General features: G+C 46.0%; 1 pseudogene; it reads left to right on the top strand.

Moving 5' to 3' along the window:
• The first annotated feature begins 4,865 nt into the window (after nt 1-4,865).
• Nucleotides 4,866-11,441, top strand: part of LOC134395762 (zinc finger protein 208-like) — a 73,194-nt pseudogene continuing 66,618 nt past the window's right edge.

Here is an 11,441-nt window from a genome sequence, read left to right as displayed (position 1 = left end):
TTGTGGGTGGAGCGAAGGGGTGAGACCTTGAGGCTCATTGAAGCATAGAATAGTAGAGTTGGAAGTTGCCTATAAGGCTATTGAGTCCAACCCCCTACTCAATGCAGGAATCCACCCTAAAGCATTCCTGACAGATGGTTGTCCAGCTGCCTCTTGAATTCCTCAAGTGTGGGAGAGCCCACAACCTCCCTAGGTAACTGGTTCCATTGTTATACTGCTCTAACAGTCAGGATATTTTTCCTGATGTCCAGCTGGAATCTGGCTTCCTGTAACTTGAGCCCATTATTCCGTGTCCTGCACTCTGGGAGGATCGAGAAGGGAACCTGGCCCTCCTCTGTGTGACAACCTTTTAAGTATTTGAAGAGTGCTATCATGTCTCCCTTCAATCTTCACTTCCAAAGGCTAAACATGCCCAGTTCTTTCACTCTCTCTTCATAGGGCTTTGTTTCCAGACATCTGATCATTCTGGTTGCCCTCCTCCTAACACGCTCTAGCTTGTCTGCATCCTTCTTGAAGTGTGGAGCCCAGAACTGGATGCAATACTCTAGATGAGTCCTAACCAGGGCTGAATAGAGAGGAACCAGTACCTCACGTGATTTGGAAGATATCCTTTTGTAATGCAGCCCAAAATAGCATTTGCCTTTCTTGCAGCCGTATCACACTGTTGGCTCATATTCAGCTTGTGATCTAGAACAATTCCAAGATCCTTCTTATTTGTTTTATTGCTGAGTCAAGTATCCCCCATCTTGTAACTGTATATTTGGTTTCTAATTTCTAGATGTAGAACTTGGCATTTATCCCTATTAAATTTCATCCTGTTGTTTTCAGCCCAGCACTCCAGCCTATCACAGTCACTTTGAAGTTTGTTTCTGTCTTCCAGGGTATTAGCTGAAACACACAATTTTGTGTTGTTAGCAGAACCACCTCCATTTTTAACAGGAAACTGTAAAATCTCCATTGCACACCAAGCAAAATGTCATAATGCCCTGTATGAGAATGTCTCCTTGTGTGCGTCCTTGCATCCTTGATTACTAATATAAACAAGAGTCCTGGCTCCAGCTGTCTGTGTCGAAGTTAACTCTCTGTAACTTACTGTCAGGCCAAAGGTATTGTTTACAGGACTGTTTAGCATAATTAGCTATGCCTCAGTGTTATGTTCTGATTGGTTAATGCTGCTACTGGGCCCTGCCCCTTGAAAGCTTTAATACTGTACCATATTCCCTATGTCTTTTGTCTGATTGCTCCCTTTGAAGAGACCAGGCCTTGATTACTAATCAATAAAGCGCTTTTGAACCCTCTGTCGCTGGAATGGTGGAGTCGTGCTTAAGGGCTGTTTGGATCTCGTCCTTGGGTGAAAAGAACATTGATCTAACAGTGTCACCTACAAATTTGATAAGCGTTCCCTGCACCTCCTCGTCCAAATCATTAATACAAATGTGGAAGAGCACTGGGTCCAGAACTGAGCCCTGCGGTTCCAGGATTACAATTTCACAATTTCCCACATTAAAGGGAAGGACAACGTTGTGGCAGACAGCCTCTCCAGCAGTCATCAACCAAAGTGAAAAAGGGAAACCCCTGCCCCTGCGAAGGTGCAAGGAAGAGAGGGGTCAATGTGTTAGCGTTCTTGGATGATGGAAATTGGAACCAAAAAGAAAATGTGTGGTTGGAGGTTATAGAATTTTCCTTAAATTCCATCTTAAAGTGGGAGGAGTAAAGGAGAACAGATGGACTGTGCTGGGTAGAGGACGAATGGTTTGTGAAATTAGCTTAATGATGATACATAATTATATCTTTCTCCTGATATTCACGATCGTATCTCGGCATGTCTTTCAGATATCTCAGCTTGGTTGCTTCATTGTCGTTTGAAACTTAATATGGCAAAGACTGAATTGCTTGTTTTTCCTCCTAAACCTTCTCCTCATCTCTCATTCTCTCTTACTGTCAGTGATGTTACACTTACTCCAGTCAAGGAAGCTCGTAGTCTTGGCTTTATATTTGATTCCTCGCTCTCCTTTATTCCTCATATTGAGGCAGTAGCTAAATCCTGTCGTTTTTTCCTGTATAATATTGCCAGGATTCGATCATTTTTGTCTGTCTCTTCTGCCAAGACTCTTGTTCATGCATTGGTTATTTCTCGGTTGGACTACTGTAACCTTCTTCTCACTGGCCGTCCTTCTTCTCACATCAGTCCGTTGGTTTCTGTTCACCACTCTGCTGCTAAGATCATCTTCTTGGCTCGCCGCTCTGACCATGTCACTCCACTTCTGAAATCTCTTCATTGGCTTCCAATTCACTTCAGAATCCAATATAAACTTCTCCTGTTGACCTTCAAAGCTTTTCACGGTCTAGCTCCTTCCTATCTCTCCTCTCTCATCTCACACTATTGCCCCGCTCGTGCTCTTCGCTCCTCTGATGCCATGCTTCTCACCTGCCCAAGGGTCTCTACTTCCCTTGCTCGGCTTCGTCCATTTTCTTCTGCTGCCCCTTACGCCTGGAACGCTCTTCCAGAACATTTGCGAACTTCAAGTTCAATTGCAGCTTTTAAAGCTCAGCTAAAAACTTTTCTTTTTCCTAAAGCTTATAAAACTTGATTTTGTTCTGACTTTATACTGTTAGTCTTACCCTACCCTGTGCCTGTTTACCCTACCCTGTGCCTGTTTGCATTCTCTTCCCCTCATTGTTTTATTATGATTTTATTAGAATGTAAGCCTATGCGACAGGGTCTTGCGATTTACTGTTTTACTCTGTACAGCACCATGTACATTGATGGTGCTAAATAAATAAATAAATAAATAAATAATAATAATAATAGTGAATACAAATTCTGAATGCCACCTGGAAGGCAAAGGAGGGGTGAAATGGAGGTCAGAAGAGTCGTGGTATTAGTACATCAGAAGTGCTATGCTGGATCAGACCAAGGGTCCATCTAGTCCAGCACTCTGCTCACACCGTGCCCTAACAGCCATTGGCCAGGGATGAACAAGGCAGGACATGGTGCAACAGCACCCTCCCACCCATGTTCCCCAGCAACTGGTGCACACAGGCTTATTGCCTCGAATACTGGAGATAGCACACCACCATCAGGGCTAATAGCCCTTGATAGCCTTTGCCTCCAGGAATTCATCCAACCCCCCTTTAAAGCCTTCCACATGGGTGGCCATCACTACATCTTGTGGTAGTGAGTGTAAAGAAGGGGTTAAGTCGTACATGGAATTGCTGTTTTTAAAAGAAATGTAAAATGTCCTGTCATTGATTTTAGGAAGAGAGAGATAATCGCCAGCTGCCCGTGGGCGTGTGGGCACCTCCTGGCTCCGCTTTGTCCAAGCCGAGAGTCCTTGAGAAATTAACATCCAGGAGAAGTGTGAAATACCTCACGGGGGGGGGGGGGGAACTGGAGGGTGGGGGGAAGAGTAGTTTTAGTTACTATAAAGGGATACAAAGTGAGGGGCCCTTTGCTCTGAGCTGGTGGATTTCATGGCTGGGTGACGTATGTTAGTGAAACTTTGTATTAGTTTGCTGGTGTTGGGGTTCAATGTATCTTTATGTATCATGTTTTAGTATGCTAATCCTGTATTGCCTGCCTTCTTCCTGATTAATAAATCGGGCCTAAACTTCTAAATTGAGAGCTGTGTGCGTTATTCCGGGGATCTGTGCAAAATCCAGTGGAAGGCCAGCTTGGCTGGGTCCAATTCCTTTACAGTGAGTATTAAGCATTGATATACACCAGTTCAGCATGACAAAGAACCCTGGCCAAAACACTTGGAGAGAGGAGGAAGGGCAGACAGCAGTTTAAAAAGGTGCCAGGAAAGGGAGGTGATGGTGGGGGTGTGGAAAACACACACACATGAGAAAAATGGTATTTAACTAGGGTGACTCTATGAAAAGGAGGACAAGAATCCTGTATCTTTAACAGTTGTATTGAAAAGGGAATTTCAGCAGGTGTCATTTGTATATATGGAGAACCTGGTGATATTCCCTCTTCATCACATCAGTTAAAGGTGCAGGAGCCCTGCCCTCTTTTAATTTTTGGTCACTCTAGTATAGCTCCTTGCAGCTTTAACTGTGGTGATGAAGAGGGAATTTCACCAGGTTCTCCATATATACAAATGACACCTGGAGGGAATCTACACATCATTGTGAGGGCACTTGCATGCGCCCCCAAAACGACTGTGTAGATTGTGCCTAGATCGTGCCCTGAAGAGATGGAGGAAGAGGCAGAGGAGGCGGCGGCTGGGGAATCTGGCTGTGTCCTGCTGCCGCTGCCGCCCACTTCCCCGCCGGCCTACTGCTGTTGGCGGAAGAGCCAGCCGGGTCGGAGAGCTTCTTCCGCTCTCCACCCGCCTTCTTCTGCTGAGGTCTCCGACCCAGCCGGCGGAGAGGTGGGCGGCGGTGGCGGCAGCAAGGACGTGGCTGGATTCACCAGCCTCCTTCTCCTCCGCCTCTTCCTCCGTATCTTCAGGGCCGGCCGGGTCGGAGAGCTCGGCGGAAGAAGGCGGGCAGAGAGCGGAAGAAGCTCTCCGACCTGGCTGGCTCTTCCGCCGGCAGCAGGAGGCCGGCGGGGAGGTGGGCGGTGGCAGCAGCAAGGACGCGGCTGGATTCCCCAGCCTTCTCCTCCTCCTCTTCCTCCGTCTCTTCAGGGCACGATACGCAGTCGTTTTGTGGGCGCATGCAAGCGCCCTCACAACGACGTGTAGATTCCTTCCTGTTTAAATTCCCTTTTCTATGCAACTGTTAAAGATACAGGAGCCCTGTCCTCCTTTTCATATGGTCACCCTACTTTAGTTTTAAAAAAGCTTTCTGCGTTACCATTTGTGAGCCCTCTTTGTCTTGGCTTGGGTCCGTGCTAAATCCAGTATTCACAGGACATGGGAAACCGTGCTAGTGTCTTTACACCTGAGGTAAGGAAACAGTGTTATGTGGTGGAAGTGGAAGTAAAGGGGTGAAGAGAGCTGGTTGGTTGCTGTGGGTCCAAAAAGGGTCAGAGAATCATGGAACCAGTGAGCAGCTATATGCTGACGTAGACGATGTCTACACCTAAGGGCTTTTCCAAGAAAAAGGAGGGATCGACCCTACCAGGTTCCCGCTGGACAACAGGAAAACTTCCTGACAGTTAGAGCAGTACGACAACGGAACCAGTTTCCTAGGGTGGTTGTGGGCTTTCCCACCCTAGAGGCCTTCAAGAGGCAGCTGGACAACCATCTGTTAGGTATGCTTTGAGGTGGATTCCTGCATTGAGCAGGGGGTTGGACTCGATGGCCTTGTAGGCCCCTTCCAACTCTACTATTCTGTGATTCTAACATAGAGGGCCCTTCCACACGGTGTACTGAAGGCGCATGCATGCTCCCCAAGTACGACCCCAAAACGATAGTGTGCACTACAGCCAGAAGAGACGGAGGAGGAGGTGGCTGGGGAATCTGGGCGTTTCCTTGCCGCCGCCGCCTCCCCGCCTGCCTCCTGCTGCCTGGGTAAGAGCGACCCGGGTCAGAGAGCTCAGCTTATAAACTATAATGTTCGTAATTGAAACCTTTTAGCATTGCATCCAACTAGTTTGGACTGGTGGAAGTTGAAGTAGAGCTAAATAACACTTCAACTGCCGCTAGTTGGGCCATGTAGTGTTTTCATATTGTTTTCTAACAGCCCTAGCAAAAGTTAAACTGTAGAGTATTTCGCACAGCGTACCCATGTATTTCTTTGTAATCATTACATGTTTCTTGCTTAGGTTTTAAAAGAAACTTTCACACAAATTGTACTTTTAATCACATCAATTCAGCTGTGGTTATGCTGTCTCTCTCTCTCCCATTGGGGCAGAGTCAGAACCTCTTTTTCAACCAGGAGCCTGATTCCTGTGTGACCGGGGTTGTGGAGACCAATCTGAGACAGGTCCTGGGTATTAAGTTGGCCACAGCTGGATCTAATTCATGCAGAAATGGAGAAGAGAGGAAAGATGGAAGAGCAAAGGTTTGCTGGCCCTGAGGCAGGAAACATCTCCGGTATCGTCCAGGAAGGGAGCAGTGCAGAGCACTGGGAAAGAAGAGATCAGGAGAACCAGCCCGGAAGCAACACCGGCACAGACCCTGAGTGCCAGCGCTTCAGGGACTTCTGCTACCAGGAGGCCGAGGGCCCCCGAGAGGTTTGCAGCCGACTCCACCACCTTTGTCGCCAGTGGCTGAAGCCAGAAAGGAAAACGAAAGCTCAGATGCTGGACCTGGTGGTGCTAGAGAAGTTCCTTGCTGTCCTGCCCCCGGAGATGGAGAGCTGGGTCAGAGAATGTGGCGCAGAGACCAGTTCCCAGGCGATGGCCCTGGCAGAAGGCTTCCTTCTGAGCCAGGAAGAGGACAAGAAGCAGGTGAGAGCATTTCCTCCTCATAACTCCAAGGGACAGTGTCCTTATACTTACCTCAACTTGTTTTGCAGAACCTCAAAGGAAGGGATGCCCCAATTTCCAAGGTCCCACCCCACAAGATTAGTTCTTAATTTGTAGAGCAGGCCCTCCTTGGAGGAGAGTTAAACTAACAGAGCTTTGTTAAAATATGCAATTCCCCACCACAACATGTAGTGATGGCCACCCATTTGGATAGTTTATAATGGAGGTCAGACAAATTCCTGGAGGAGGAGGCTATCAATGGCTACTAATCGTGATGGCTATATCCTACTATATCCTAAGAAGTATGTCATTGAGCACCAGTTGCTGAGGAACATGGGCAGGAGGGTGCTGTTGCACTCATGTCCCGCTTGTGAGTTAATGATGAACAGCTGATGGGCCACTGTGGAGAGAGAATGCTGGACTAGATGGACCCTTGTTCTGATCCAGAATGGCTCTTCTTAGGTTCTTATGATCACAGTAGAAATGAATGGGTTTGGGAAGTTCTGGGGAAGGAGGGGATCCTTCTTAAACCGGTGGCAGAGTCCTTCCCAAAGGACACGAATAGCATTTGTAGACACCAAACTGCTGTGTTTACCATGGAAGAGGCTGGGTATCGGGGAATGTCTGGGATAGGGTGACCATATGAAGAGGAGGACAGGGCTCCTGTATCTTTAACAGTTGCAGAGACAAGGGGATTTCAGCAGGTGTCCTTTGTATATATGGAGTACCTGGTGAAATTCCCTCTTCATCACAACAGTTAAAGGTGTAGGAGCTATACTAGAGGGACCAGATTTAAAAGAGGGCAGGGCAGCTGCAGCTTTAACAGTTGTGATAAGGAGAAAATTTCACCAGGTTGTCCATATATACAAAGGACACCTGCTGAAATTCCCTTGTCTATGCACCTTCACTTGAGCCATTTCTTTCCTTCCCCTATCCCTCTTCTCTGTCTGGGTTCTCCCTTTGTTCCAGGTGCAGGAGAAGTTCACCAAAACACCCACAGACTTCCTTGAGGCAGAGAAGACTCCGTCAGGCACCACACAGAGGTCGCTGGATGGGTGGATCTTGCAGGAGGGTGACGGAGGACCCTCCTCACTGGGTAAGGATTAGTGGGACATATTTCCCTATGGTCTCCCTCCCATAATTATGCCTGAGCTGCTTTCATGTCCTTCTTGAGCTTGATTTTGCAGGTGGAGAGAAACTCTTTTTCTCTAGATACTCAAAAAAGAGATGTTCTTTAGTAATGTGGACAAACACTTATTCCACTAAAACAATTTAAATGGAAATGCTTAAGAACGTTGACTTATCTCCCCTCCTTCTTTGCTTTCCTCACAGGGAGTGGAAAGACTCACATAGAGAGTGAATTGAACATGGGGGATCCTTCTAGCCCTCCTTTGCTTTGTGGTGGAGTGGAAGTGGTTTCTGCACAGCCTGGGCAGGTAGGGGAGTCCTGGGGACCTGCCCTTGTTCCGTTGCTGTTTTCCAAGATGGGGGATAGCTTTGAAAGTCACTCATGAAGCTCTGGATCCTGCAGGAAAAACCTCCAGCAACCTCACCTTTATTGCCTTCGGGGATTGCAACATTATGTGAAAGAAGAACATAATTTCTTCTTCTTCTTTCAGGGTCTGGTGACCTTTGAGGAAGTGTCTGTTCATTTCTCAGAGGAGGAGTGGGCTCTGCTGGACCCAGGCCAAAGGACTCTGCACAAGGAAGTCATGGAGGAGAATCGTGGGATCCTGGCCTCTCTGGGTAAGGAATGGGATTCCTCTGGGTAAGGCTCCCTCTTTGCCTTCTTGACAGACCCTGGAAGGTGGAATTGCAGCTCTTCTTTGTTTGTGTCAGTGCATAATAAATATGTCATTCAGGACAACAATGCCTGGGCCTTGTTTCTGGGATACTCTAGTGCAGAGAAAGCTCACCAGGTGATGTACATGAAGTCTTGTGTGGAAGGTACTGCACTGATTGCCTGTTCGCTACTGTGCCAAATTCAAGGTTGTTGCTAGTATCTAAAGCCCTAAAGAACTTGGGAACTGCAAAACTGAGAATCTGCCTTCTCCTCTATAGACCTATTCAGTTCTTGAGGTCATCTGGTGAGGTGGTGCCCATGGTGAGGTGGTGCCCATGGCTTCGTGATTGTTTAGCATGGTAGTGCCCATGGTGTGGTCACAGAATCGTGACATATTTGACTTGGAAGCATCCTATAAGGCCATCAAGTCCAACCTCTTGCTCAATGCAGGAATTCACCTTAAAGCATACTTGACAGATGGTTGTCCAGCTGCACCTTGAAGGCCTCTAGCGTGGGGGAGCCACAACTTCCCTTGGTAACTGGTTCCATTTGTCGTACTGCTCTAACAGTCTGGAAGTTTTTCCTGATGTCCAACTGGAATCTGGCTTCCTGTAACTTGAGCCGTTATTCCGTGTTCTGCACTGGGAGGATCGAGAAGAGATCCTGGCCCTCCTCTGTGTGACAACCTTTGAAGTCTTTGAAGAGTGATATCATGTCTCCCCTCAATCTTCTCTTCTCCAGGCTAAACATGCCCAGTTGTTTCAGTCTCTCTTCATAGGGCTTTATTTCCAGGCCCCTGACCATCCTGGTTGCCCTCCTCTGAATACGCTCCAGCTTGTCTGCGTCCTCCTTGTGGAGCCCAGAACTGGACGCAATGCTCTAGATGAGGCCTAACGAGGGCAGAATAGAAAAGAACCAGTACCTCACATGATTTGGAAGCTATTCTTCTGTTAATGCAGCCCAAAATAGCATTTGCCTTTCTTGCAGCCATTTCGCACTGTTTGCTCTTATTCAGCTTGTGATCTACAACAATTCCAAGATTCTTCTCGTTTGTAGTATTGCTGAGCCAAGTATCCCCCATCTTGTAACTGTGCATGTCGTTTCTATTTCCTAGATGTAGAACTTGGTATTTATCCCTAATAAATTTCATTCTGTTGTTTTCAACCCAGCACTCCAGCCTATCAAGATCACTTTGAAGTTTGTGTCTGTCTTCCAGGGTATTAGCTATCCCACCCAATTTTGTGTCATCTGCAAATTTGATCAGCGTTCCCTGCACCTCCTCGTCCAAATCATTAATAAAAATGTTGAAGAGCACTGGGCCCAGGACTGAGCCCTGCGGTAACCTACTCGTCACCTCTCCTTATTTTGAGAAGGTTCCATTGATAAGGACTCTTTGAGTCCGATTCTGTAGCCAACTGTGAATCCACCTAATAGTTGTTCCATCTTGCCCACTTTTAGCTAGTTTGTTAATCAGAATGCCATGTGATACTTTGTCAAAAGCTTTGCTGAAGTCAAGATATACGACGTCCACAGCATTCCCACAGTCCACAAGGGAAGTTATCCGATCAAAAAATGAGATCAAATTAATCTGATAGGATTTGTTCCCGACAAATCCGTGTTGGCTTCTAGTAATCACTGCCTTTTTTTCAAGGTGCTTTCAGAATGACTTCTTTATAATCAGCTCCAGAATTTTCCAAGGGATGGATGTCAGACTGTCTGGTCTGTAGTTCCCAGGTTCCTCCTTTTTGCCCTTTTTGAAGATAGGGACAACATTAGCCCTCCTGCAGTCGTTCGGCACCTCACCCGTTTCCCTGATTTCGCAAAGATAATTGACAGAAGTTCTGAGAGTTCTTCTGCTAGCTCCTTTATTACTCTAGGATGCAGTTCATCGGGCCCTGGAGATTTGAACTCATTCAAGGAAATTAGGTGTTCCTTGACCATTTGTTTATCAATCGCAAACTGAAATCCTGCCCCTTCTACTTCTGCTTCACTTTTTCCAGGTGGGTTGTCGTAGACCTGCTTTTGGGAGAAGACTGAGCCAAAGTAGGAATTGAGCGCTTCAGCCTTTTCTTTGTCACCTGTTAAGAATTTGCCATACTTATTAAACAGTTGAACCACCATTTCTTTCCTCTGTCTTTTACTACTCACGTATCTGAAGAAAGCCTTTTTATTGCTTTTAGCATCCCTCGCTAATCTCAGCTCATTCTCAGCTTTAGCCTTCCTGACGCCATTTCAGCACTTCTGTGCCACTTGTCTGTACTCTTCTTTTGTAGCCTGGCCTTCATTCCACTTCCTATATGTATCCTCTTTTTTGTTTTTACGTCATCTCTAAGGTTTTTGTGGAGCCACATTGGTTTCTTCTTTTCTCCTTGTTGGAATTGTTTGTAATTGTGCCTTTAAAATTTCCTTTTTTAAATACTCCCACCCATCCTGCACTCCTTTTCTCATTAGGCTCACTTGCCATGGGACCTTACTTATAATAGATCTGAGTTTATTAAAATCAGCTTTCCTGTAATCCAGAGTACGTGTATGGCTACACTCAGCTTTTGTCTCCTTTACAATCAAGAATTCAAGTATGGCGTGGTCACTTTCCCCCAGAGTTCCCGTAACTGCCGTTTTATCCACTAAGTCATCCCTGTTGGTCAATATCAAGTCAAAGATTGCCGATCCACTAGTTCCTTCCTCCACTTTCTGTAGCAGTCCTATTTTTTATTTATTTATTTATTTATTTATTTATTTATTTATTTATTTATTTATTACATTTCTATACCACCCAATACCCGGAGCTTTCTGGGCGGTTTACAAAAATTAAAATTTTTCAAAGTATAAAACAACAGTATAAAACCATAATATAAAATAAAATATAAAAGCTCAACCAGTTAAAAACAGCAGCAATGCAAAATTACAAATTAAAAACACCAAGTGAAAATTTATTTATAGGCAGTTAAAATACTGGGAGAATAAAAAGGTCTTCACCTGGCGTCAAATAGCATATAATGTAGGTGCCAAGCGAACCTCCTTAGGGAGCTCATTCCACAGCCGGGGTGCCACAGCAGTCCTATTATGTCTCCCTTCACTCTTCTCTTCTCCAGGCTAAACATGCCCAGTTCTTTCAGTCTCTTCTCATAGGACATGTTTTCCAGCCCCCTGATCACCCATCTTGCTCTCCTCTGAACCTCGTTCAGCTTGTCTGCACCTTTCTAAAATGGCTTCCTTCCAACATTATTGTGAAGACTATTATTAGGTGCTATTAGAACAAATTCAGTCAGACAAATTTTTGTTAGCGACCTCCCC

The sequence above is a fragment of the Elgaria multicarinata genome, chromosome 3 (genome assembly GCF_023053635.1).
Source record: "Elgaria multicarinata webbii isolate HBS135686 ecotype San Diego chromosome 3, rElgMul1.1.pri, whole genome shotgun sequence".
Taxonomy (NCBI): Eukaryota; Metazoa; Chordata; class Lepidosauria; order Squamata; family Anguidae; genus Elgaria; species Elgaria multicarinata.
The sequence above is the reverse complement of the archived record's forward strand: the minus strand, read 5'-3'. Positions and strand labels throughout refer to the sequence as shown.